The sequence below is a fragment of the Neolamprologus brichardi genome, chromosome 13 (genome assembly GCF_056152115.1).
Source record: "Neolamprologus brichardi isolate AB-2024 chromosome 13, ASM5615211v1, whole genome shotgun sequence".
Lineage (NCBI taxonomy): Eukaryota > Metazoa > Chordata > Actinopteri > Cichliformes > Cichlidae > Neolamprologus > Neolamprologus brichardi.
In genome coordinates this window covers 15,256,898-15,284,397 of record NC_142116.1, presented here as the reverse complement: position 1 = coordinate 15,284,397, position 27,500 = coordinate 15,256,898, and the positions used below count along the sequence as shown (strand labels likewise).

Below are 27,500 nucleotides of genomic sequence, written 5' to 3'. Positions count from 1 at the left end.
CAATGCCGCCCACACGCATACACAAAAAACACAGAGTGCTACTAAATACAGCCAGGCAAATGAGTTCCACAGCAGCTATTACATAAGCAACAACGCCTCACTTTAACTGTGCCAGCCTCACTGCGTAAATTCAACTCCACTCATGTGGGAAAATATCTGACATGGCGAAGGAGCACATGTGCAGACGTATTCAGACATACTGTCCGTGCCGCTGCAAACTCGAGAAAGACAGAGTGGGGACAGGCTGGCTTGGAAAATACTCATTCAGCAAACTGAGCACAAGCCAGGCCGACTTCGAATCTCTTGCCGTCTCTCTGTCTTCCTGCATATCTGTCTGTCTCTTTCTGGATTCGTCCACCCTGCTCTTCAACTAGAGGCTTTACATAAACACCTGGCATGAGATGTAGCTAAATGGGATCATTGCAAAAGAATGGAGCCGAGCACAGAAAGTGTGAAAGGGGCTAGTAAAATTTTATGGAATCTGAATCCATCCTTATAATTCGGTCTTTCTGATGAACTGGGTGCCCCTACACCAAAGAGACTACCGCTGCTGAATGGGTACATGTATTTCAACATGTAATTTGTCCTATTGCTTTAACAAAAACGGCATTTTGTTGCTCTGCTGGAGATGAAAAAGTAATAAAGGACACATGGGAAAGAGCTGTAATTCTAAGGTATATAAATAACAGATTTTTCTCCAGGTACGATGCACTCGTCATCACCTGAACCATGACAATGTAACCCCCTAAGGTTAGGAAGCCTAAGATGTAGCACTACTGAAACCAAAAAAACAAGTTCCTGAACTAATATGAGACAAGAACAATGACAGTTCAGCTTTTTAAAAGCATTCTGCTGTTGTTTTATTGACTTTGGAACATTTGCTGTTCTCAGTCAGTCATGTTAGTGCACAATTAGCACATAGATTGTAAATCACTACAGTTTGTTTCTTTGCATGGGCGAGTGCTCTCAAAAACCAGTATGAAAAGCAATAAAAGCCTTTATCTGAGAAAGACTGAATAGTTTTGAATAACATTTTTTTTAAGTGTATCTTGTTTTTTTTAAGGCTACTGCCATTAAAAAGTCATTGTTGCACATGTTGGTTATATTCAGAGGTTATGTGCAGCCTACCATACATTTACCTTTAAATGCTTGCACAACAAGTTGATACTGATAGCATATCCTCCACCAAGTAAACAGAAACAAGCTCATTTCCTTTGGTGTGACAGCTGAAGTCAAACTGGAAGCTTGCTAATGCTGTTGTAGGACCCCTTTATTTATATTAACCCTCTCGCACACGGGGCTTTGGTGTTATTTCGGCCAGTCATGTACCTCTCAGATGCTGATTGTTCCTAGCATTTATCCCTGTGTGGGTGCATCAATGGTGCACATTTATAGAGAGGTGTCAGGTTATGGTATAGTCTCTCAGAAACGGTTTGAAATTATGACATACCTACATAGGCATAGGCATGTCTGATGAGTAAAGAAACTGCAGCGAGCCTTAAAAAGCAATTCATTCTTATCGACCAGCAGGGGGCGACTACACTGAATTTGGAATGAAGTCATGGTCCCCAACCTTATTTGCGCCACGGACCGGTTTAATGTCAGACAATATTTTCATGGACCGGCCTTCAAGGTGTCACGGATAAATCCAACAAAATAAAATGATACAACCAGGACAAAAACTGTGGTATTTTGTAAATATAATAATAAATGCAAATTCACTGAGTAATTGTGTAACTTTATTAGCAGCGTCCTCCTGAAATTCGCCAACAACATCGAGAGCAACATCCTCCTCTCTGGCCCTTAATGCTCTCTGGTTGCTATGGTAACATGTAAATATTTCTACAACTACAACACGGGAAAAGACCCAGGAAAACAGAGTTAACGATAAAAACCCTGAAAACCATAAATTTCACACCCGAGCCTCAACTCTCGTGGCCTGGTACCAAACAAGTACCGGTACCGGTCCGTGGCCCAGGGGTTGGGCACCGCTGGTATAGAAGTCATGGAGAAAACGACCCTTTTGGCTCTCTTGACTGTGGCCTCAGTAACACAGTTTAAGGATGGCCTCAATCACTATTTTTAAGTCTTACTTAATACAATGTGAGATTTATTTTGTGAATTTGGCTTGATTGGAGTCACAAAGAAGGAAAAAGCAGGGTATCTTTTACAGTTTGACTGACTAGCATCTATCATGAGTGTCCCTCGGTTTTTCAGGTAGATCCACTGTCTTCTCATCACATCCAATTTCAAAATACGAAGATGGTGACTGTGAAGCAGTTGGGTGACATCATGGTGGCTATGGCTATCCTTTCTTTAGGATAAATGACAAATGATCTAAAGTTTTTGCTGGCATTCTGTGTGAGAACATGACTTTAACAAACTGGAATGTGATCTTAAATGAATCCAGCCCACCTAAGCTCAGCCTAAACAGAGAGAGGATAAAAGGTAAAAGACTTTCAAAAGACAAAGAGAGCCACAAAAGGTCTCAATACCTTTTTTTGAAGCTGCTTAACTACCTTTTAGTACTGTGCATACACACCCACAGCACACAGGAAGCATTAGTCAACACGGCTGCAACATGTGACACGTTACCTCATTTATTTTGTCCAGAGAAGATGAGGTAACCCTTCTTTTCCATCTCTGCCCCCATTCTCACTCCCCTTCACCTTACCGTTAACGTCACGTCAGCGTTTGTGCATTTATAGAGTAAAACGTCACTCCTGCGAACTCTGCCAAATCCCATTCTGGGTAATTACAGTCTTCTCCCAGCAAGCCCTCAAATGAAGCCTTAACATGATACAATCAAACACAGATACTACAAAGAGTTGAGTGAATGGACAGCACTGCGAGCTGTCTATAAACATATCTGCTGACGCACCACTCTCGGGCCAAAACAAACTTGATGAGAAACTACAATATGTGGCCCGAGGCGCACGAGGAGTCTTGTAATTACACACATAGGGAAGACATGTGAGGAATAGCAGCGGGCTCTACCCCCAGTGCTTTGTCATCAAAAGAAACACAAAGATTCCCTTTGAGTCTTCTGGATGAAAACATGTTTTTTTGCAGGTCACACTTTTGAGATGTGGCCTAATTGTCTGCTTTGGTGCCAGTGTACCTGCTGCCTCATGCTTTTCTTATCTTCACTGTAAGTGTGTGTTAAGACAGATTGAATAACACCCTCCTCCTCCTCCTTCTTCCTCCAGGCCAACTGTCCAAAAAGGGGGGCAGCTTTTCTTAAGGCTGAAATTTCAAATCAATACCCCCAACAGTGTGTAATGAGTAGATTAGCCAGGGTCAGGATTAGAAAACCTGGGCTCAGACACCACAAAAAACCCTCATCATCCCACCTCAACAAATCCAGGCAACCGGTTTTGTTTGTCCCTGCACAAAAACTCTCCAGGGTCATTTAGACCAGCCACAAAAAGTGACAACTTAAGAGCAGTAACTTTACGCTTCTGAGTCTGTCAGCTGACTGAAGTTTGTGAATCATCATTTAACTATTCATTACTCAGTTTTTAGAAGTCACCAGCATTTATTCTTTACTAAACTAGTTTCCATTCTAGTTGCAAAATCCTTGTTGCACGCGCCTCGCTGTCCATCTCCCTTGCGCCTTTCGTTAAATGTAACTCACCCTCATAAGGGGCTTCACACAGAGAGTCAAGGTGCTCATGAATACAAAGTTTATTCTCAGGCGAATTTGCATAAATTTAAACGAAGCCAAACGTCAATGGAAAGCAGGGTGAGGAGAGCCTGAGTTTGGAGAATCTGAGGCATAGGCACTGACGTTTCTCATACAGACACATGTAAGAGCACACACACTCTCTCCTTCCCTCCATACTCACTCCAGTGAGAGCCCTGCATCGCTGCCTTCACTTGTCTCTCTTGGAAAAAAAAGTTAAAAAAAAAAAATCAGTCCGGTGCTCTGATGGCTCAGATTCTCCGCGTCTCCCCTTCCTTCTTCTGTCGACTAGCTCTCCCCTACAGCATTCCAGCTTCCTGCCGTTGCCTCTGCGCCGCTCCCAGACTTCATATCCTGACACAAGGACTTTCAAATGGAAGCCCTTTTATTTTCCTGTCCCCTCACCACCTCCTTCTTGGTCTTCTTACTTCACTCCACTGTTTCTCTTCTCAGCTTTCCTTCCCTGCTGTCTGCCTTAGCACCGCCTCCCCCACCGCCTCCTCCTCCTCCTCATTCCTCCCTCCCCTCTCCCACTTTTGTCTGCCTCTAGTTTCCCTCTTTTAGCACACACACTACTCTCTTCTGACTCCCTTTTTCTCCTCCCCCTTCTCTTTTTAGCCTTAGAATCATCCCCCTCCTCTTTCACATTTACTCTCTGCATCAGCACAGTGCTGCGTCGGATATGACATTTTGGGAAATCTTATCCACTTTTTGTGTTTAGTGGATTTGTGTTCGAGCACAATGGCCCCAGGCATCGGGGGAATACCCCTTTCAACACGGTTTGCAGCACCTATCCCCTTTGGCTAAATACTAGGCCTAGTTACACCCAATTAACAAACATCATCCACCACATGAAGAGCAGCAGTCGCTACAGAGGAAGAAAGAGGGCGAGTCAGTTATCTCAGCTGGGGTATATTATATAACATCTTTCTGGCAGCGTGCACCTCATGTTCTCCAGTGCACATGAAAGTGAGTGTGGGTATTGTTCACCAGGTATTAGGAAGATGCCCAGGTCCAGTGGCTGCAAAACAAGCCCAGTTCATCACCCCTTCACTTCTACACTGACAGCTGATAGAAGGTCTTTGAGCTGATATACTCTGTTTGGTTTTCTCCAGACATGGCGGTGTGTATTATGGCCAAACATCTACTTTGGTTTCAAGGTTGTTCCAGAAATCTTGTGGTTTGTTCAGATGCAACTTTGCAAACCTGGCAACCCTTCCAAGCCAGTACTACTGTCATTACCTTTAACATTTAACATACCAACTTTAGAGTCAGAGATGTAAGTCTCTCATTTCCTCATAAATTTACTTCAACTTTTATGATATTAAGCTAAAGTGCTAATGTTATCAAAGCACTATCATTGTTAGCATCACTATTGCTAAGTCCAGCCTGATACAGCCGTAACAGTGGGTACAGGCAATTAATTGATCAGGACAGCTCAATTGTTGAGTTATTTTTTCTTTTTACAAATAAATTCATCATTTAATCAATAATTAAGTCACTGACTGTTTCAGCCCTAATTTACTTTCAGATCACACACTTGGCTCTTGTGTGGCACCCAGCACTTAGCACTCTTGGTTGGTTGTTGTGTGCTGCCGTGGTGGAAAACCAATAAGAGGACTGAATAATGGTGTGTGTGTGTGCCATCACTTTCTCTCTCCTTACTGGAACTCCCCCATTCCCCCCTCTGAGTCCCACGGTGGTAAAGTGAGAGAGAAAAAAAAAAAAGAGTTCTCTTTTGCTCCCTGACTTGGCACTTTGCTACCACTAACACAGCCCACCTCTCTGGGCTTAAAATACAACACCAGAAAGCTTTTGAGTCTTTTATATGTGTGTGACACTGAGCGAGTGTGTGTGAGTCAGCAAGAATTTCTATTTCAGCCTTTGAATAGGTAATAACAATCCACAAAACCAGTGTATCAGCTCAGTTTGAGTCAGTGAAAAATAGGACTTGTGACGTATTAAAGAAAAGTGAGATACTTTGTATCTAAAACTAATATAAATCATTTAAGTGGACATATTATGCTCATTTTCAACTCCATATTTCATTGCTGAACTCTACTAATGTAGTTTTCACAGTTCAAAATGATACACAATATACTTTTTGCAGCCCCTGAGTTCATCCACTTTCTGAAACAAGCAGTTTGACTTTCTTTCCTTTCTTCTAATTGGCTGCCCTTCTCAAACAGAAACTCTGAACAGCACTTGGGAGGAGCAGCTGAGTGCCTGGGATATTTGCTGTCAGTGACATCATACAGGTCCAAGAGTAGAAAAAATGTTTGAAACTAAGTGTTTAGAGCAGTCTGAAACCAGAGCTTTTGGACCACAGGGATTACTTGAATACACTCTGGCCAATTTTACTGTGAACTTGTACCTTAAAACCCAGAAAACATTTCTAAAGATGCTGAAACTCTCTATAGAGATGAGGACAAAGTATGCTTTGGTTTATCACATTAAATCTCATTTTACCCAGCCAAATACAGTTCAGTGAAGCGTTAGCATTTACTAAACAGGTATCAACCAAAAAATTAAATATTAAGTAGGACTTTGTATTCTGAAAACGACCTTCTAACACAGGTGGTGAGTTGTGTTTTGGGACAGATAATGAAGGAAGGAGACAGCTGGGCTGAGACAGGGAGGACTGGAGGACAAAAATGCAGCGGAGATAGCAGATCTGTAATGGATACAGGGGAAAGAAGAGAGGAAGACAGCTGCTGCTGCCTTGACAACATAGTATTATCACCCCAAATATCTTACAAGTGCTGCCGTTTACTGTTCTTTAGCTGATAGAAATGATAAGGGGTTAATGTCAGGATTGAGTGTTGTGTGACTGCTTTGGAAGAACAACAAACACAAAAAAGTGCATAATATTCTCTGCATTAGCTATATTAGGTGTGTAAAAAAAAAAAAAGTGAAGTCAAAGAAAATTGTGTTTTCTGGACGAGACAATTTGATTAGCAGCACCTTCGGTGCCTTATGTGAGGCACTCGACTACAGTATGGAACAGCATGAGCTCAGCCGCAAATTTCTAACCTCTTGACCCCCTCATCTCTTCCTCTACTCCCTCTAACCCCTGTGTCACATTCTCCAACTGCTATCCTTCTCCAAATCTAGTCCCTAAACAGAAGCATCAAAGAGGCCAAGACCCCTATTTCCATAAATGTGCTTGCATCTGTGTGACAAAATGAAGACACTCTAATATGAGCCCACACCTTGTCAGTCCACTGATCAGCATTGACGGCTCCCATGAAAAGAAAGAAGAAAAAAAAACAGAAGGGAGAAAGAACACAAAAGGGAGGGCAAGAAAGAACAAGAGTGGGTAGTAGGAGGAGTGGGGGATGCTTGAGTCAGCAAATACTGAAGGTCAGCGTTATCAGAGAAGGGTTTTGTCTGCAGAGGGTGTTTTATTTTTTGTTTTTTAGCGTGGTTCTTTACCTCAGTGTGTTACCCAGTGTCCTCCTCCTGGTGGTCTGGGGGAGAGAGGAAAATGGCAGAGAGCTTTCATCCCAGGACTTTGCTTCTTTCTGGGATTCTCTTCAGGTGGACTGTGGCCTGAGGAAAAACAAAGAGTTAAGATGAACTAATCTGACCAGTTGTGTCCGTCAGGTACGAGTGAACTGAAACAGTAAGGGCCAAACATCTAAAATCTACAGTGTGGATTTGAATGTATCTAAAATGGTTAGCATATGAAAACAAAAACACAGTCAGAAATAGCAAATGTGATGACCTCACAGTGACCACAGTCCTAACATGAAGCTGAAAATGCACTTTTTGATCAATAAAATCTACAATCCTTGATCTCTTCCTTCCTCCTTCTGTCTTTAAACAAGCCACTTTTGAGCTGCTTGCATAGTAACTTAAGTCTCACACGTATGGCAGTAGATGTTTTTTCTGCAAATACACAAATATTTATCTTTATACATCACGCTTTTCTTGTGCAAGAGCTAAAAAACAAATCATGAAATTTGTACAAATTTTAAATTAAACTGTCATCTTGTATTGCGGCTCTTACAGCTGGAGTTTTGCACGAGTTTCCTAAAACTAAATGTGGTTCCAATCTTTGGAAGAGAAATGGAAAAATCCTCATTAAGGCTATAAAATGAAATGAAAAAGAGAAAGAAAACATATGAGCAGATAAAGAATATGTGTTTGCCCATAATATCAACTCTGCTTCCTCAGAATACACTTGTGCGTAAATACCTTATCATAACTTCAAAGTGTAAATGTAGTTCCATTAGTACTACCACCCTCTGGTGTCCAATAATATTAGCTATAGCATTTTTCTTGTGGTTTGCAGTACATGCACATGGGAGGATTTTATCTCCACCCCCACCAAAAAATGTTACTTTGCTGGGGGGTTTTATTTGTAATTTTCCTAATCCTTTGATTGCACCCTTTTTTCCTCTTTCTTCTTTTCCACTATCTTCACTGGCAGCTGATGAGGTAATCAGTCAGCTTGTTACAGTCTGAAGCGATATGATACGACTATTGATTTTGGCCCCCATGTCCCAGTGCACCAGGGGGTCAGTAATGCCACATCACCCGACACAGACCATCACATTGACAGATTTTCCTAGAATTGCTGAGACCAGCCGGAGTTTGGTGTTTTTTCTGGTCAAACTTTAAACAACGAAAAGGACCGGAGCATCACATAGCTCTCACATTAATCTAAACCATATATGTCACATTTTTTAACATTTGTCCTTAATTGTTTGTGTAATTTTGTGTCCAACAAAACAAAATTAGAAAAGAACAGCGATCATCATTGGCTTAAAAATGCAAATGCATTACGTTTCATATAAATCCATACGATCCATTTAATTCAATCAAAAGACCACATAAAACACAATTATTGACTAACTTGGTTCCCATATGGCTTCCATCCAGCTGAAGCCCAAATATCATCAGCATGGAACAACAATGAAACAAAACCGGGTGTCCATCTGTGTCTATTAACAGGAAAGCTCACAAATTTAGAACCAGATTTGAATGAAATACAGAGGTCAGTAAGGCTTTAAGCCAAGGTATGACTGATTAAAGTGGCAATCAGGGTCTGGGATTTCTGCCATTAGATGATTATTGTGCTTCAGGCCTGATTTGATGGACACATGATTTGTAGCCGCTAACACCACGAAACAAATAGTAAAGGAAACGTTGTGAGGGAGAAGGTGCGAGAAACGGGGTGGGTCAAGGGCATCTAGCATGTTCTAACACGGAGGCGGGGTGGCAGGAGGGTCAAGGCCTTTCCACAGAGACACGGGGGAAGATTTGTTGAGATAACATGAGAGTGGGTAAATTTATTCACCCTCTTTAAGCTTCACAGATAAATGAAGAGTGAGTGCAAGCAGTGTCCCATAAGGCCAGCTCACAGCCAAATACAAGAATTCTTTTTTTTTTTAGAAACACTAATGTGCAAATACATCAATATACACACAGATTTATAGATCTAACCCTGGTCTGCCTGTCTTTTAATTGTCATAAAACCCACTGCCAGGCAATAAAACATGACCTGTGATGCTATAATGATCTCCGCAGTGGTTTAAAGGCTTCAACACACACATACACACACAGGCATAAAATCTCGCTTCGATGCTCTCTGTCTAATCAGGCGATGAGATCTCACCCAGTATGATGGGCTGATGTAAACCCATGGGTGCAGATTAGATAGAGATTATTCATCCTTAGATCACTGCTAGATAGATTACATCGCAATAGCAGCATATGTCCTCACTGCAGGGATGACACTGTATGTCAGGACAATGACACTGTGACTGAGGCTCCTGCACGGTGCTGCAGTATTAACTTCAGCTGAGGGTAGCGGTAAGGTCATGCAGCTTGTGTGTGCGCTTGGCTGCCTTAGGTTCACTTTGTAAATCAAAGCAATCCTTATGTTAGTAGTAGTTTTCGGTTACTGGAGAGATGCAGTATGGTGTGCTGTTGAGGGAGGAGCGAAGGAGGGTGAAGGCGAAAGTCGCTGGCGTCACCCAGAAGGCGCGGCTAAATCTGTGCCAAGGTGACTCTTGCACAATGAAGCAAGAGAGACAGAGAAGTGTTCAGTTCAGTCCATTAATACACGTACTGGATGTATCTAAGTGTATTAATGGGAGAAATTTGTCACTGTACACATCACTGTATAATACAATATCAGCAATTATTCTCTTGATTGGTTCATGTAAATAAAAAAAAAAAGTCAGGTAATCATGAAAAGTTGACCATTATCAGATTCCCGCGTTAAATGGGAAATCTGAAAATTTTAAAAAGATGGAAAAAAAACAAGGAACTTATGATGCATTTCACTGGAGGACAGAATTTTTAACTGGAACGCCCCCTCAAGCCAGACTTCCAAAATCAGACAGTCAGAGCAGCCCCACCAATCCTAAGACAATCCAAGATTGCTTCAGGGCATGTAAAAAGCAGTAAAACCATAAGACATGTGACCAGCTAAGTAAGTCTGGGTCTATCCACGAACGTGTGGCAATGGTGGTTTTGAGTGCTATAAAAACAAACAAACAAACAAACAAACAATATGCTTTGCACTAATATGATAATGATGCATGACTGACTCTATCTTGCTAAAGAGCAAAACAAATTCTGTTATTCCTTGTTTTTCTGACTTCACTACTGAAACACACGCAACTCAGGAGTGACATCACTTCCACCTCAATCATCCGACTTCTGAGGTAAATGGAAAGCAGCATTATAGGTGCTTTATACCTTTTTCCAAACATGCTGATTTGCATATCTCAGGTAATAACCGGTTGAATTCACAGCTACTCAGTGACTCACCCGCCTCCTGCACAGTCTACTCAGAAACCATCCTCACCTAAACCGAGCATCAGCGTGACCAACTGTGTTCTGCTTGTGTGAAAGCATAACCTCAGACAAAGACCAGATTCTTATTCATTCTGGTGTGAACACAGCCTAGGAGAAAATAACCCAACTTCTCACCTGACTTGATAGCGCAGTAAATACTTTCCTGGTAAGTTTCAGATGCTATTTTTATCCTGTTTTTTCTGCTTATCCAACGCTAGGTTGCAGGGTGGGTTGGAGCCTATGGAAGCTATCAGGTGAGAGCCAGGGTACAGAGTGTACAGGTCACCTATCTATTATAGACCTAACAGATATAACTCACATTCACACTAATTTACAATCACTGAGTAACCTAACAAACATGTCTTTACACTGTGCAGGAGAACATGCATGTTCAGTTTGCCCATACAGAAAGTCCTCAGCCGACTGATTACTTCATACCTAAGACCTTGTTGATGTGAAAAGTGCTAATCGCTACACCACCATGTTCCCCATTATATGTATCTATTTATTTTTTACAGCATAATAATAACAATTATGTTAATTATCCTCCCATTTAGAGCAAAATACACAGTAAATGAGGGTACAATTTAGGCTAGAGCTTGTGATTAACAGTTTGCTAATCTATTAGCACTCAGTGTTCTCAGTTTCACAGTTACCTCACTGACGTTTCAAAATACCTTGAGGGTGATGTCAAAAATACTGAACTCCCGGCTTTAAAATGGGAGTCAAGAAACCAGTGGGTGATATTCATCATGTCAGCATCCAACTTCTATGCCCAAAACTAACAAATATTACGCACATATATTAATGGAATAGGGGAAAAGCAATCAGCTATTTTGTTTAAACAAGCAGATTACACATCAGTTCAATAACACAAAGTGAATTTTATCAGTTTGAGCCACTGCTCATATCAACACAGAAGGGTTTTAATCAAGATACACCATAGCAAGCGACTCTTTCCAAATAACACTCCCACTATCTTTGTAAACTATTTAATCTTAGTTTGGACTGTTGTTCAGACAAAAAAGTGAATCTGAGTTTTAAAAAAAAAAAAAAAAAATCATCATCATTTCTATTATAAAAACATTTTTAAAATTTCACCTTTGCACCATTTTCTAGAATTTTAATCTAATTCATCAATATCCAGGAAAATAAATACTGGCTGATCATGAAATTGAACAACTGCTGCTACTTAAGTGTCCCGAAACACCTGAAAACATATAAGCCTAAACTACTTCTGCATAATGTGAAAAATCGGGACAGGTGTCGAGCATCTCGTAGCATCCATTGTCACATTGCTCATCCTCGGATGCTCGTATTGAGTAAGAATAGAATAGAATCAATGGGAATCGTAAAGCACTTCCCAGGAAAAGAGCAGTCGGGTAATGCAGTTTCTATGTATCTTTCTTTCTATTTTCTCTGTCATTAGCCATATTGTACTCGGTGTCTGGCACTCTGGCTGTTGCGGCTGCCGTTTTCCCAAGAAAGTGGAAAGCTGCTTTGTTGCCATAATATGCCCTGTGTGATGCTTGGCCCACTTTCCATCTTGCTTTCATTGTGTAAGCACACATACATAAAACATGATTTGCTGCTTCAATTTCTGACTTTTATTCAGCTGGGATTTGGTGGCAGACAACATCAGAGCCATGAAAAGCAGAGCGGAGCAGCGACGAAATGCAGCTCTCCCTCTGATCCTCTGAGCGAGGAAGAAAAGAGAGAGGGAGAGAAGGAGACAGAGAGCTGGCTACGATTCAAAGAACAAGGTTTAATCACTGACCTCTAGACTTACAACTAAAAAAAAATGGCCATGATTAATGAGGCCCATTCATCTTACAGGTTAAGAAAAAAAAAACCCCAGCAGGGACTGTGTGTGCCCGTGATGCTCTCGAGCTTCAGTCCTGTTAGTTTGCACTTCACGTGTGAGTCCAAGGAGCTCAGATCAGGATCACTGTAGATCCAGCATTGTTCACTAGAGGGCAGCCTGCAATGATGTGAAATCTGGCAGCTGCAATGATGGCTGCTCACACTCAGTCCTGAGTGAAACTTGTTCGTAGCAACAAATAACAGAAGGAACAGATAATATAGTATAAAGTTATTTTATTATCTGCTGTGCAAAACTATTGCACTAGCTATTTAAATGATTATTTTAACCTTCATTCAGATTGATTGCTTTTCCTATATTCAGTACACTATGTACACTGCTTTAAAAAGGTACACACGGCCACATTATTGAGACTTGTCACAAGGAGTTGCCACAGTTGGTAGCTCCACTTGGGAGACTTATGCAGGATTTCCTTCCTAATGCAACCCGAAGGGGAATTTGTTTTTCTGGCTGGAATTAATTCAGTTATTTTACTTTATTTGGCTACTTATTCAGATATTTTGGGTCTTTTCTAGTTCACTGAGCTGCCTCACTGCACTGGGCCACTTTATTTTACTTATATTTGTTTGGGTTTTTTTCAGTTTCTGCTGCTATAACAGAAATCCATTCATTTATCATCTATCTAAGCTAAGTCTTTCCCATACCGGAGATTGGCCCCCTCCGGTGGTGCATGAGAATAATTAGGGTGATTAAAAAAGCAATAATTCTCTGTTCATTTGACTTTTCTCTAACCTTTGCTTTTCTTATGAAATAATGCTTTGCACTGGGTAAACATGTCTTGTTGATGCCATAAAATGTTTATCCAGAGAACGTTTGCTATTTATCATCTTGAAGCTGACAGACAGAAAACGGTAATTCAAATAACCGCTATTTACGACCAAGGTATGCAGAAGAGCAGCTCTGAATGCACAACACATTGAACCTTGAAGCAGATGGCCCACACCAGGTGTCACTTCTGTCAGCTGAGAACATGAAACGGAGGCTACAGTTCACACAGTCACCAAAATCATTCCATAAAGGACTGGAGAAATGTTGTCCGGCCTGATGGGTTTTGATTTCTGCTGTGAAATTCACATCTTAGGGTCTAAACTTAATGTAAACAGCCTGAAAGCATGGATCCATCCTGCCTTGTATGAATGTTTAGGGTGGTAGTGGTGCAATGGTGTAGGGCAGGGGTGGCAAACTCCAGGCCTCGAGAGCCAATGTCCTGCAGGTTTTAGATAACACCCTGGGTCAACACACCTGAATCAAATGATTAGTTAATTACCGGGCTTCTGGAGAACTTCAAGAAATGTTGGGGAGGTCATTTAGCCATTTAAATCAGCTGTGATGGATCAAGGACACATCTAAAACCCGCAGGACACCGGCTCTCGAGGCCTGGAGTAGAGGATCCTTTCTTGGCACATTTTGGCCCCCTTAGAACCAGATGAACATTAGTTAAACACCACAGCCTACATGAATATGATTGCCGATCATGTTCATCCCTTTATGACCACCACATGCCCATCTTCTGATGGCTGCTCAAATGGCCTCCACTATCACCAGATCTCAAAGCAGTAGAGCACCTTTGGGATGTGTTGGAACAGGGGATTGATAGCACGGATGTGCACATGACAAATCCGCAGCAGCGGTGTGACGCTATCATGTCTGTATGAACTGAAATCACTGAGGAATGTTTCTAGCGTGTACCTAATAAAGTGGCCAGTAAGTGTATGACAAGACATCCAGTTTGGTTACCATGATAACCATGCACTCCTCTTTTTTGTGTAATCAAAAATATAAAATCTGTGAGTAGAAAAAAAGAAACAAAAAACAAATTTACAATATTTGAATGAAAGTATTTAGTTATGTCAGAGGGGAGTGACCTCATCAGTACTCTCCAGCCTAAAGTGAAAGGTCTAATTGATGCACTTTGACTCTTCGACCCCTATCTCCACTCCTATAATGTTTCTAAGGATCATAAGTCATCCTCCTCTGTGGTCAGATTAGATGAGATGACAAGAGATTGGAGGGGATGGCCGCAGCAGCAGCAGCAGCAGCAGCGGTGGGTAAAGTTTATCTCTGTAACCGAGCTCAAGAGCAGCAGCTGATGTGTGGCCACAGCTGCACACAGTCAACCTCTTATGAAAATCTTGGCCGAACAAATGATGAGTTTGCATGTTTGACGACAGCTGGTGACTAATGAGGGTCTTCTATGCAGAAACAATGCAACATGGGCAGGATGAGCAAAAGGTGACCACACAGAGGAAGATTAACAAATGAGAAACAATGACTGCAGGAAAATTTTTCCTTTTCCTTTTCAGTGCTTAAATCACAGCCGGAGCTAAAGGCTTTGTCTTGCTTTTGTCTGTTTCCAGCTCTATCAGCCCCACCACTGTTGTTGTAACAATTTGTCTGTCTGGAGGATATGGATCATCTCTCTTCATTCACACGCTTTTTCTCCTCTCTTATTATTTCCATCCTCCCTATCTTTAGCTTTTCTTACATTATTTCAAACACAATTTTCACACAGATTCAGTATGGGGGCTGCTGCTTCACACTGGTTATCTATCATGTTTAAGAGTCTTTTATTGACTGCACAATGAAAATGCATTATTAAGACACAATAAAAGTTGTCATTTTTCTCAAATCAAGAGATTATTCTCTTGAAAACTTCTTCCAGTATGTGCTAGTGTACTTTGCAGGAGTGAAAGCACCTGATCACTCTTCCTGCAGACGCCTGCACATGTGCACGTAGTGAATGCTGGTTTTATGTGCGTTCGTGAATGTGTACCCTCTGTCACAGTAAGTGTGTTATTGGAGCGGGGTTAGCCGGGGGGGAAGGAACAAAAGAAACAAACAAGGTCCTGTGCAACCCCAAGACTGTTGCATGAATCATCCATAAACGTGTACAGTAGCTGGCCTGTTCTCACAGCATTCAGCTCACCAGTAATAACTTACTTCCTATGCAACATGGCAGGTGCTCAAAATATATATTACTGACCAAATGTAATAAATATATTTATATATTTGCAACAGAGCTGCAGTATTTCAGAAATACTGCACTCCTGCATTCAATCAATTTAAATGAATGTGCATTTTTGCCTGTGTGTGTGTGTGTGTGTGCGTTTGCCTGCAGCAGCAATGACATCAGACTCAGACCACAGTTAGACTGGGTCGAGTGAACATGCTTCTCGCTCTGAAACACATGCATTCACCTGCATGTGCACCTATAGCTGTACGTACGAAGGAGAGCGTGAGAGGGAGGAAGTGAACACATATGCAAATGTGATCTGGGAACAAAAAGGAGCTTGAAGAGATGGTGTGATTAACTTATTCCCAAGATTAAGAAGTGAAGGCAGGAGGAAATGTCAGAGGAACACAAAAAAAGTCCGTGTGTGTGTTTTGAATCCTCTCAGAAGTGCAGCCTTTGTCGAAGAGCTGAGCTGAATAGTGTGCAGTTTTTGCCTATTTTCTGTCACACGCTGTTTAACCAATATCTCCAGCACGTCAGTGCTTCACACACACACATGCTCAGATCTGCTGGTGTGTAATTTTCCTTTACTTCAGTGGCAGGTCAGCATACCCATGTTCTCGTGACAGCCTGTGTTTACATCCTCGGGGTATATACATAACTTATATATATAGTGCGTGTTTGTGCGTGGAGCTAATGGAGACTGACATGAGGGCTGACATGGACACTGAGCTGTGCTGCACTGGACCATGCGGTTTAACCCAACAGCAGGGATAAACTATAAATAGACTCTCTCATCCACCCCCAAAGCTCCCCTATTCCCCCTTTTTCTTCCTGTTTCCTCTTTTCCTTTTGCTTTATCTGCAGATCTTTATAACTGTCACTGATAATAAAGATTGTGTCTTCCATTTCCTTCTATTCCTGATGGTTGTCTCTCTCGTTATGTCTCTCCAACATCTCTCCCTGTTGTCCCTCCATTTTCAGTCTCCAGCTGCCTCCTGTCTTTATGCATTTTTCTCTTGAAGAAGAAAAAAAAAAGAACAGAGAAACAAAATACTGGAATAACAAAGAGGCCAACACCAATCGAATGGTCTCAGAAGAGAGGGAGAGAGTTTGGGGAGGGTGGGGAAAAGGGGGAGATATGCTAGTTAGGGGGGTGAGGGGTGGGTGGGAGAGATGGAGTTATGTAAGTGAAGCTAATCCCCTCCCAACCCTGCATAATAAATGAGACGGGATGACACTGGCCTCATTTCATCCGTTCATCCCTGCATCTGCCGCACTAGCCTTCCAAACCGCTCCGTCTCCACCTTAATCTGTCTGTTTGATCTTTGACAGCAGACGAGGGCTTCATTTTGAACTCCGCACACCAGCAAATCCTGCTATGTTGAAAGCTTGTATAATTGTATAAGCATCTTGTATAAATATCTTGTATAATAGCTCAACAGCAGTTATACAAGATATTTGAAGTTTTAATTGGGAAAATGCTCCCAGAAAAGAAAAATGGCATCCGTTCCTCCTCTTTTATTTTTCCCCCGATATCAAAGATAACATCAGATTTTTGAAAGCCTTCTTGCATAACACAAGCCAATGCGAGACAGCAAGAATAGAATAAAAAAAAAAACCCACCAGATCCCCTGATGTTTTTGGAGTGCCCATGATAACATGTCAAAGATTATGATACAATCCTTTGAAGTGCTGTCCTCTGCAGCTTTCCCTTCTCAATTTAAACCCAGCAGTCTGACCCTGCCTCGATCCAGACATCCTCATCCGCAAAGGCATGCTTCACAAGGGTCAACATGACCATTTTAAACATGTTATTAATGCTGAGACACATATCAATATTACACCACATGACTCTGTAGCACAACAGCGTGTTGCTTCAGACTGTGTCAGACACAGAAACCTAATCCCACCGACTGATTTACGATCTGCTGCTTTGAAGCTTAAGTTTCACATTTTGGTGATCGAGATCTGGGCATTTTGAAACCCGAGGTCCTTAAATTTAGGCGAGAGGGTCGAGTCGATCATGCACTTCAGTGATACCAACATGGATGTTAATTTTGGCTAAAGAAAAAAAGGCTTAAAAAAAAATGTCTAACCAAAAAAACCTGAATTTCTGACTGCTTAGAGCCTCTTAGTGCAACCAAGCACAAGAGACACCAAACAACTTATTAATCACAAGACAGCCACACCCTAAAACTGCCTGCATCATTCATTTTACTTTGAATTGGACAAAATGAACACCATGCTGTATAGAGAAAAACCTGAAAGTCATAGGAATTTATAACCTAACATCTTTTGAACCTGTGCTCCAGACCTGGTGGCTACGTCTATCTTTTATATACAGACTGTGTTCATATGGACACTTTAACACATAGCATAGTTGCAAATGGCCACTAGCATGGCTAAAGAGTCTTAGTCATAGTTCTAGTTTAGAGAAGCAGGCTATATCAAACAACCAGGCTTAATGAACAAAGGACGTGTAACTTTTCATGAGTTAAATGTTTCTGGTTTAATAGTTCAGTGTTGAGCACATTTTAAGGCTAATTATCACACACTAATTATCACTGAAATAGCAACCGTTGTCAACATTTACACTCATGTGTGGTGTTCTGCAATTTTTCCACTAAAAGAGTCGTTTGCTGGGAATTTTCTCCACTCGAGGTGATCAATTCTCTTCTAAACACTTTGAAACAGAAAATAAGGCAGTAGATGACAGAAGATAAACCAGTGTATGGTTACATTTTTAGGGGGGTGCACGTCAGGTTATTGTATAGGTTATGGTGCAGGGTTTCAGGGGAGTTTGTGGTTACAGTGTACCTGTGACACAGAGACCCTGCTCCCACCATTACTTATGAGCAGAGTCCGTTAGACCTGTAACTCCACCCAACACGGTCACAGCCACACATAATGGGGTACTTTTCTTCATCCCCACAGCAAGGTGAACAAATCCATTACTACAGGTCGTAAAAATCAAGAGGTTGCTAAAATATATTTTTATAGATACTTATTGTTTTTTTAAAGAGTTCCCCAAAAACAAATGTAAGAACATATATTAAATTTTAAGTCATTCTCATTCATTCATACGTAGTAAACTTTTTATAAATTAAATTCTATTACCTCCTAAAAGGAGTTTCTTTTTTTCCTTGACAACAGCAGAATTTCATACATGTACATGAGAGTGCTGCATGAAATCACCGCCGGCTAAACCCCATTTTAATGCAATCAGCTGGATCATTACTGATCTGTAGCACAGACTGTGTATATACAGATGTGGCGATGAAGAAATCTATGTTTATTTTATACAGTCTGTGATCAGTAGAGTATTTATAAGCTGTTTCTTAACGTTCAGTATTAGTGCGAGGTAATTAACTCCTTTATGAGTACCGAGGCTGTTATTTTAAGCAGTTTTTGAACTTTGTTAAACTTTTTAAAAGTTTTAATATGAAAAAACAGAAGCCCCCACCATGTAGGAAGGAGGTCCTTGGCACCAAAAATGCCCTTTAACTCCCCCTCCAGCTCTCCAATCCTCCTCCCCAGACAGGACGCTCCACTGAACTTTGACCTACTTCTGTCTGCCATCAGTCTGGGCTTTGGGAGGAGGAGGAGGAGGTGGGGGCACCAAGGCCTCAAACACAGCGAGCTTCACGCTGATCAAGCCTGTTAATAATAATAATAATAATATGAATATCAAAGGTTTATTTGGACAATACATCTTTTGAAGGTCAAATCACAGAGTGAAGCTGGGGGACGCTTGAGGACGTGTGCATGTGAAATAAGCAAAGAAAGACTGAACTCATTGTTTAATACAGTTCCTCTAAATTTTAGCCGGGCACACACTCACGGACACATGCTGAGGGACTTGGTTTTACTTTTCCACCGATCAGCCACAAGACAAGCCCTGTCTTTCTTCGTTTTATCCTATCCGTGCCTTTCATTTCCAAGAAATCTCATCCACCAGATGGACACAATCCTCTGCAGGATAATGCCAAGCAGACAAAGACACCATGACAAAGACGCAGACAGCACCTCCAGGATTCAGCATTGTCAGTCTGAGCCCAAGCCTCACTGAAAATAAGCAGAAACCAAGTAACAGCATCACTCCATAAACTGCAAGTAAGTTTAAAAATATGCCAAATGTTTCATAAGCGCAGGACAGCTTCCAGGCCAGCTGAGTCTTGGCAATCCACTTGTGACAGGACAGCTTCATAAACTGAGGGATGAAGTGTTGGCTCGGACGAGAGGGCGGTGGGAGTTATGTTATCAAGATTTGGGATGGGATCCCAGAGGTTCCCGGAAGAATTCTGGGAACATCGGGGCCTTACATGTGCGTATGAGAACGAAAGCGATTGAGGCACAGATGATGAGAGAGGCGACATCTGTCGCCAATTAAAAAGGAGGGATTGATCCCAAGGTTACGCCAGAGAGATACAGTATGCAGCGATACTCTAGAGTCACGATGTAAACACTTTTCTCATGGTTAATAATTCCCAGCCCCCAGCCTTCGTCCCCTCTCCGCTTCCACAGACAAGCCAACCACAGTTTACCCAAGCTAGTCAGCTGATGCAGGAAAGGGGGAGGAGGGTGGGACGCTGCATGGTACGCATTCTGCAGAGGGGTCATCTGGCAGATGCATCCTCCGGGCTGGCTTCACTCCGTCGAGCGCACAATGGGGAAGAAGGCTGACCAAGAGGGTGGAGGAAATCTAATCTATAAATCCAACACATGTCCAAACAACTGGGTGTCACGAAATCTTTGCTTATTTTATTAGCTCAGGGGTGTCGCACTGTAAGTTGTAAGCTGGAAAATTCACTGATTCAATTCGACTGAGGTTTGGCAGGGCTAAGAACAAATATGCAGTGTTTTCCTATCTAAAACTCCACACCGGCAGGCGCTGATGAGCTTTTATACTGGATCAATAACTCATGCTTTGTTTCCCTTGCTGGCACAAATCAGGTTTCCAATAAAGACAAATCAACCAACAGCTTAATCAATGACTTTCACGCTTAAATGGAAGCAGGCCTCTGTTAGTCACGTTAGGAACTATGCAACCAACAGGCAATTTCTTGCCTAGCTAAAAGGAAAAAGAGTCTCCTGAATGAGTTTTCTCATAAAAACAAAGACTGCTACCATTAAGAACTAATTGTTGCAGCTGCAGGTCGTCACCTGTCCACCTCTTAAAATCTTTTATCAGCCACCCGGCAACGAGCCTCAATTCTGGACCTAATACTCGTGTCATCCATCAATCTTGCGTTTGTGTGTGTGTCTGCGTGCGTGTGTGTGGTCTGCTGTTTCAGCACTGGCCATTTCGGTCCTCATACATCACCCTCCCGACAGCAGTGAAGTGATGCTTAGTGACATATGATGCCACTTTACCTTCTCTTCAGAAAAAGAGAGAAAGAGCTGGAGAAAGGCCTTGCTGTTCCCAGATAGATGAAAACTATTTCCATGTGCAATGACGACACTTTCCTAACGGGACGGCCAACGGACTTGTGCACTGCGAAGGTTGAGCACGCAATAACAGATTTTTGTTGCTCCAGACAAAAATCAGTGACTGAGAAGCTTCTCTACGGGATCTTTGGGGTACTGTGAACAAATGCATAAGTGTTGAGCAAACACAGTTTGATTGGTCTACTAATGGATGTTTGGAGCACTTGGCAGACTTCAGCACTGCTGGTTCTAATGTGATCTGTGCCAGAGCTCTGCTTACTAATGTCCATTATACCATGACTTACTCCACCCTGCATTGATTCCGGCTCTTCTTACAGACTGCGAGGGCTTTCAGAGCCCATCTCCGCCTGCCATCTCAGTTATCAGATTGCAATGGCAATTTAATTGAACTGCAATCTACTTACGCAAAGAAAAAAAAGGGAAAAAAAGAACACATTTTGAGTATCCTTTGGCGCTGGAAAGGTTCTGTAAGAGTATGATAATTGACCTGCTGCATGCATGTTCATGGGCCATCTAATAGATGCTTTTCTTTTGTAAAAAAAAAAAAAAAAAAAAACTCAAAGGAGGTAATGGCAAGCTGAGGCTATGGGCTGTTTGACAGTGAGAGAGCAGTAGTGGTCCAGTAGTCTGTATGGCCACATATGTCCCTGTGAGCTCGTACAGCTTCACATACAGAACTCCTGCACCATATTGCAGTTCACCTTTCGCTGACATCCCAAATTTACCTGTAAATTTATATTGTGGGAATTTAATTAAATCGCAGGTTTCTGCTGCCTATTTAAATTTTTTAGATCTCAATTATTTTTGCAGTAAAATAAGTATTTTCTGCCTAAAAAATTAATAACTACACCCCATCGCTGATCCAGCCAATGGCTCATGGTGTTATTCGCACAATCAAGGCGCTTAATATGTGAAACTACCAGGTGGACTTGCTGAATACGTAAGGATGTGTCTCCAAAGTGTGTTTAAGAGTGTAAAAAGGGTTTATAAGAGCGTGGGTTTTACACCTATTGTGTGGAACTTAACCCCCGCAATAATCAAGGGAATACTGTAGCCATACCTTCAAACCTAATGGAGCCAAAGGTCGCTTTACTCATCCACTTCAGCTGAGAAAACAGTTGTCTTCTGTGTTTGTGAAGTGAGCTCTCCAACCTCCAAAAACTAATCTGGGTAATGTCATCAAGGTTATCTTGAACTAGTTTTAGACTTTGGCATCTACAAGAAAAAAGAGTTGCAAAGAGGCAAGGGAGTACCATTTACCCCCATCTACCCTTGCCTCTCTCTGCAGATCTGACCTGATCTCCTGCAGCTTGATGGATAAGCCTGCTGCATGTATACATGACTTGATAAATGTGGGTTATTTCGAGTGTCACAGTCAGAAGAATCGAATCTGACTTTATTTTGCAGACCAACTGCGCCTCCTGTGTACCCATTTCCTTCCTTCTTTTGCTTTCCTCTGACGAGATGCAGCAGTGTGAGATTCAAAGATTTGATTCATTTAGTAAAGAGCTTTATAAACCCAAAATACCACATGGATTTCTTGTCAGCATTACAGGGTCAGAAAGTCAAAAGGGCCCAGCTTTCATTTTTCTAATGGGTTCAAAAAAAAGCTTTGAAAGTATGCAACAGAAAGGATTCGGGGGGGGGGGGGGGGGGGGGGGGAATGACGAGGGCTTTCTCACAACAGTGTTTACAGGAAACAGTCAGCACGCGATTTCTGATCCAGTGCCACTTGTTGATAAGAATTCTGCTTGCCCATTACAACATTTCACAGTGCACTGCTACTGCAAGAATCCTTTTATTTTACTAAAGCCATCAGTAACTCAAGATTTCATGAAATAAAATTAAACTTAACTGTGAAAAGCCTGATTTCCTTTAATATTTAACAAGGAAATGATATAGATTTGCTGTAGTCAAGCTTCTTACAACAACTTCACTTCAGTAGCAGCAGAAAAATGTAGTCATCATTATGTGAACCAGAACTACCTCAAATGATGACTCGTGATGTTGATTTTATTCTGCAATTTAAAGAATGTCAAAGTTAAAATGAATGTGACTTTCTTTCATTTCTTTCTTAGAGTCTGAAATGTGTAAAGCAATGATACGTCTGCAGGAAGCTTAGAAGTGTCTATAATCAGCCTTTAACAGTATAGACATTACTAGTACATACATTATTTTTAAATGCTAAACTCTGAAAGTTATCTGATGATCAATCACTGAAAATTACAATAGCAAACAGAGGAGGAATGATCTCATCTAGCACTCTCTTCTATAAGAATGGTGCAATCACAGGACTGCAAGCTGGGGAAAGGCTTTTTAAAACCTTTCACGTATAAAGGCTTAATTTAAAATTACTTCAGAAGTCTGCTGGCCTATGCTGAGCGATTCATATGTTGATCCATAATAAGTCTGTCTAAATAACTAACCTGATCTACAGTATAACACCTCAAGTGACTTTAAAAATGAAAACTCCATGAAGATGCTGTAAAGTAAAGTCATTAGCGGTGCTGCAACATTTATGGTCCCGAATGAGGATTTTTTTAAAAAGGAAAAGAAAGGTCACTGCAAACCCAGGCAGCTACTAATTACAGTCTCACATACAAGGGCAGTCTTTGTGCGCACGTGTGTGTGTGCTTGTGTGTGTGTCTGACTGACAGCTTGTCTCTCCCCTGCTGTGCTCCTGCTCATGTCCTGTTCTAATAGGCTGACAGCGAGGAACTGTGATGGAAATCTTAGTGACGCACTGCTAGAAAAATCACAGCTGAGGGGAAACTGAATCTTGGAACCAACATGCTCAAAAAAAAAAGAAGCATATTAAACACTGAACTACTACATAAAAATCAAACAGAGCTTCTCTCTGACATGCAATTGAAGACATGAAATGGAGGCACAGGAAAAGACAAAATATCAAATGGAGAAAAGGTATCTGTTGAGCTCCTCTGACTGCGTTTGACTCTCTCTGAGGAATTCAAGGCTCCTGTGGTGCTTCCACACAGAGGAGTTTACATGTTAGAAAGTTAGAAAGAAAGACACTCCCTGTTTTCTTTCAAATGTACTTGCAGTGTTTATTAAATAAGAGCAGCGTGAGATAGTTTGAGCTGCACGAGGCTTTTGCAGTCTGCATTACATCTAAATAGATAACAGTGCTGACACACTATTTGCACACTTTTTAATAACATCACCATCATTATCATCATCACCACTGCAGAGTGATAGTCTTCTGGATCAGATTGTGCTGTATTTATACACCAAATTAGCCTTAACAATAAAACCACCAACCTAATACTTAATAGGCACCGATCAGTATTTCTGACTGATCAGGGGCCATCGGGACCCCTGTGGTGTCTGGCACCTTCAGGTTTGGTAGGGCCTGTGTGTGGGTTAGATTAGATTAGATCAAACTTTATTAATCCCTCGGGTGGGTTCCTCTGGGAAATTCAGTACAAGGTTGTACATTCAGGGTTGTGGTGTGGCATCTTGTGGCTCAGTTATATTCTGGCTTCTTCACAGTTTAAAAGGCTGGGGCTGTTTCTCGGGCTCACTGTTGTTGAACAAGGTATTTGTGAGGGATTCTGAGTCAACAACCATGTTTAGATTGGTAATGATCAATGTCCACATGAATGCCAGGAGCCAAACACTTTGCTTCACCTGCGAGTGGTTTTAATGTTGTGGGATAATGATGTTTGCTGCTTCACGAGGGATTCTCCTTTACATGTTATGTAAGTGTGTGTGTGTGTGTGTGTGTGTGTGTGTGTGTGTGTGTGTGTGTGTGTGTGTGTGTGTGTGTGTGTGTGTGCGCGCGTGTGTGAGCACGTTCATGTAAGTGTCACTTTCGGCTGAGATTATCTAATGGGCAAATTAAGCTGCCAAAGCCGGAGCGACATTTTGAGCAGTGGGTTGCGTCTTTAATGTTTCATCACCTCAAGTGCTGGCAGATGTGCATCAGCTGTGATTGCGCCTCCAGCTGTGATCTAGTTTTTTTCACACTTAATTGTTAATGTAATAAAAAAGATGGGAGGTTGCGTTATTCGACCGCAGAGGCAGAAGGATTTTCATAACCTTGTTAAAAAGGGAAAACGGGAGGAGGAAAGGAGACAAGGAAAACAATTTGAGGACAAGATGCTGTAAAAGCAACCATGACATCACTTAGCTGCCTCACATTTCACCCCCTCAGGGTTTCACTTGCTGTGAAGGGGACATGTGATTTAAATGATCACAAGCATCCTCCCCTACCTGTCCCCCATCCACCTCTTTAGCTACTTCAATCCTAATGGCCTGACAGGTTGGTTATTACCTCCCACTGCTACCGAATCCCCCTCTCCCCCTTCTCTTTAGCTGTGTTATGTTGCAGTGACAGAGCAGTATGATATAGGTTCTCCCAAAGAGGAAGCATGATGCTTGAGCACATCATGGTGCTGTGATGCTACTAGTCTGTGCAGGAGAGGATGGAGTATGTGCGTGCCGAGCATTCACAAATTCACATTTGCAGCGTGCATGCATTCATTCATGCGTGGTTGTACTCGTGTTTGCATTCAGCTAAAGTCGTACAGCTGTGACAACAGGACACCCAACGCATCAATCATCTGTGAGGGTTCACCGCAGATGAGAAAGATGGAGAGAATCTCAGGCATGCTGCTTCTTCAGCATTTATATCTACTCCTGTGGGGATTATTTATGGTCCAATCAGACCCTGGGTGTTTCCAATTCAACTCAAACCCAATCCATAAATTAAAGTAGGCCTTGAGAGCATAAAACAAATGGCCATGAGAGCTCTCCCTCTCTCTTTGTCTGACCTTTCTTTTTCATCATTTTCACTTCATCCTCTCCCATCCACTTCTGTCTTTATAATACAAACAAAACTGGCTGCGCATTTTCAGAGAGGAAAACGGCCATAACAGGAAACGCGGTTTGCAGGAATAAGTGTGCATGTGTGCCATTTCCAAGGGGCAGCCCCCCTATTCACTGACACAGCTGGATGAAGATAACAGTAAAGCTTGTTCTCTTGTCTCTCTCTCTCTCTCTCTCTCTCTCTCTCACACACACACACACACACACACACACACACCAGCTCCTGAGGAAGAAAAACTGAGGAAACTCGTGTAAAGCAAATCACTGCATTCAAGTAGATTAACTGCACAAGTACTCAGATCAAACTATCAATAAATCAAATGATCATGCAGCTACACTGTAAGCCATACATACTCTAGCCACGCAACTCAGCACAATCAAAGCACACTTTTACATAAATATCCACGCAGGTTTAAGCAAAATTCGTATTTTACGATAAAATTATAACTAAACTTCAACAACTACTTCTATTTCTATCTTTGCATGCGTGGACAAAGCATTTTGAGGGCGCTTGATCTTAGTCAAGAAGTCCTTAACCCTTCTGTTAAAATACAGCACAAAAACACAACACCCACTCAATCACTGTTGCACACTGCGTGATCTGCTCACCTTTAAAGATGTTATTTACAACCAACCCGTGCGGGGATATTTCCTTCAGCAGTGGGTATCTTGTGCGTCTCAAGTAGATACAACTTTTTCAGAGCACCAACACGCCAAAAAAAAAAAAAAAATCGACTCTGCCGTCCGTTCCCCGTAGTTACAGTCCGCTTCTTTTCCCAAAGCCGCGCAGTCCACGGCGGCTCTGATATGCTGCTGATCCACGGCTGCTGCTCAGGTTGAAGGTGTTTGGTACTGTCACCGGGACAGCCCGATCTAGCGCTCTGCGAGGCGGGCTCACTCTGTGCTTCAGCGGGGGCTCGAGAAACGATCCACAACAGTTAAAGGTTCAGGACAGGCACGGGGAAGGCAGGGGCTGTGAGAGGGGGGGCCGCGACATCCGATGATTCCTTCACGCTCGTGCCTTTGCGCCAGTGGGGTTGATATACTGATATAAAAACCTCATTTAAAACTTGTAAACACTATCCATGTGCGAACTAGTTTTTTCAAGCTCAACGGAAGAAAATCAACAGTTCAGAAAACTGCACATTTTTAGTTTAGTGTTTGAAAGTAACTACTGAGCTTGTTGTTTTGCTAACTTGAATATTGTTCTAAATTATATAAATCACTTTAAAAGACATTCCTTAATAGAGTTTTATGTTTGTGTCTTATTATGCCATTGATTTGAGACAGAATGTTTTATTAGCAGTTTTTCCAACATGCAAATGTGCGTGTAAAATTCTGCAAAGACCAAAAGACTGTGTGCATTTTGTCTTTATTGGACAGTTAATTGTTATTTTAAATTCCCTGATCTCTGTTAGTTGCACTGCTTAAGATGTCAGTGGTCTAATCAGCCAATCACATGACACCAGTGCATGTAGGTATGCAGATGTTATCAAGACAAGTTCAAACCAAGCATCAGAATGGGGAAGAAGGTGATTTAGGGGAAGTGTGTGGGTATTTCAGAAACTGATGGTTTTCTGGGATATTTCTCATACATCTGTCTCCAGAGTTTATATATAATTGAATTGAGAAAATATTCAATGAGTGGCAGTTCTCTGGAAGAAAATGCTTTGCTGAAATCAGAGGTCAGAGAATGACCAGACTGTTTCGAAGTGATTATAACCAGGGTATGTGGAAGAGCATCTTTCAACCCAAAACATGTACACTGAAGCAGATGGGCTACTGCAGCAGAAGACCACATCTGGTGCCACTTATGCCAGCTAAGAACAGGAAACTGAAGCTACAGTTAGCATGGGCACATCAAGATT

General features: G+C 41.8%; 1 protein-coding gene across 1 annotated transcript in view; it reads right to left on the bottom strand.

Moving 5' to 3' along the window:
• Positions 1-26,517, bottom strand: part of lzts2a (leucine zipper, putative tumor suppressor 2a) — a 44,197-nt gene extending 17,680 nt beyond the window's left edge. The window contains exons 1-2 of the mRNA XM_087850225.1: positions 26,242-26,517; positions 7,121-7,237 (exon numbers count right to left, since the gene is read on the bottom strand). The gene's annotated coding sequence lies outside the window, so the exon portion shown is untranslated. The remainder of the gene's footprint in view (positions 1-7,120; positions 7,238-26,241) is intronic.
• Positions 26,518-27,500: the final 983 nt, after the last annotated feature.